A 1,385-nucleotide genomic window follows, 5' to 3' on the forward strand; every position below is an offset into this window, starting at 1 on the left:
CTTCGTATTGTTCAAAGTCTTTCTCAATTTCCATATTTCCAACAAAGGGACGATGCTACTGGGAAGCTAGGACTATCTGCCCTACAGAAATGTACTACTGCAATTAGGCGTTTGACATATGGTCTTGCAAACGATGCGATGGACGAATACCTCCGCATGGGCGCAACCACTGTGAGCCAAGCACTAGAGAATTTTGTAGATGGCATAATAAATTTATTCCAAGACGAATATTTGAGGCGGCCTACACGTGAGGATCTAGAACGGTTACTTCATTCTAGAAAGGAACGCGGATTTCCGGGAATGGTAGGAAGCATTGACTGTATGCATTGGGAGTGGAAGAATTGTCCTACGGCTTGGAAAGGACAGTATTCACGCGGACATGGAAAACCCACTATTGTTTTAGAGGCCGTGGCATCACAAGATTTATGGATTTGGCATGCTTTTTTTGGGGCTCCAGGTACGTGTAATGATATAAATGTTCTTGACCGCTCACCGGTGTTTGATGATATATTAGAAGGTCGAGCTCCACGACTCACGTACGAAGTCAATGGACATCAATACAAAATGGGTTATTACCTCACAGATGGTATATATCCGAAGTGGGCAACATTCATCCAATCAATTACCCGCCCACAAGGACCGAAAGCATCATTATTTGCTAGTTGTCAAGAAGCAGTGAGAAAAGATGTCGAGCGTGCTTTTGGAGTCTTGCAGGCTCGGTTTGCTATTATTCGAAACCCAGGTCTGTTTTGGGATAAAGAGCGAATGGGCAAGATAATGAGAGCATGTATCATATTGCACAATATGATTGTAGAAGATGAACGAGACGAAGATACTCAGTTCGATTTATCTGATTTCGTAGAAGGCGAAGGAAGCGGGACTTCTCAAGTAGATAACTCTTTTTCTACAGAGACAGCTACAAATGTGAACAATTTGATGGCTAATCGAGCTCAAATACGTCATGAACAAACACATCGACAATTGAAAGAAGATTTGATTGAACATATTTGGCAAAAATGGGGCCAAGGTAATTGATTACAACCGACTAAATTATTTTTTTCATCATGTCTTTTCAGTTTTTTTTTGAATTTTATGTTTTATTTTGCTTAAGTATATTCTACTTTTTTATTATTATAATATTACCTTTTGTAATCTTATGTTTTAATATATTAATTTTTGATTTTGCAAATTTTTTTTTTTATGATACTTAAACCGGTCTCACCAATGCAAACATATTTAGTAGGAGTATCATAAAAAATCTCAAACAATAAACAAACATTATAAATAATACTAAAGAATTCTTAATGATACTAAATGGATATCACCCATGTACATGCTCTTATACACGGATTTGCTCACTGTAAGATTTAGCTAAAAGATAAACC

The sequence above is a fragment of the Arabidopsis lyrata genome (assembly GCF_000004255.2).
Source record: "Arabidopsis lyrata subsp. lyrata unplaced genomic scaffold ARALYscaffold_4, whole genome shotgun sequence".
Classification (NCBI taxonomy): Eukaryota; Viridiplantae; Streptophyta; class Magnoliopsida; order Brassicales; family Brassicaceae; genus Arabidopsis; species Arabidopsis lyrata.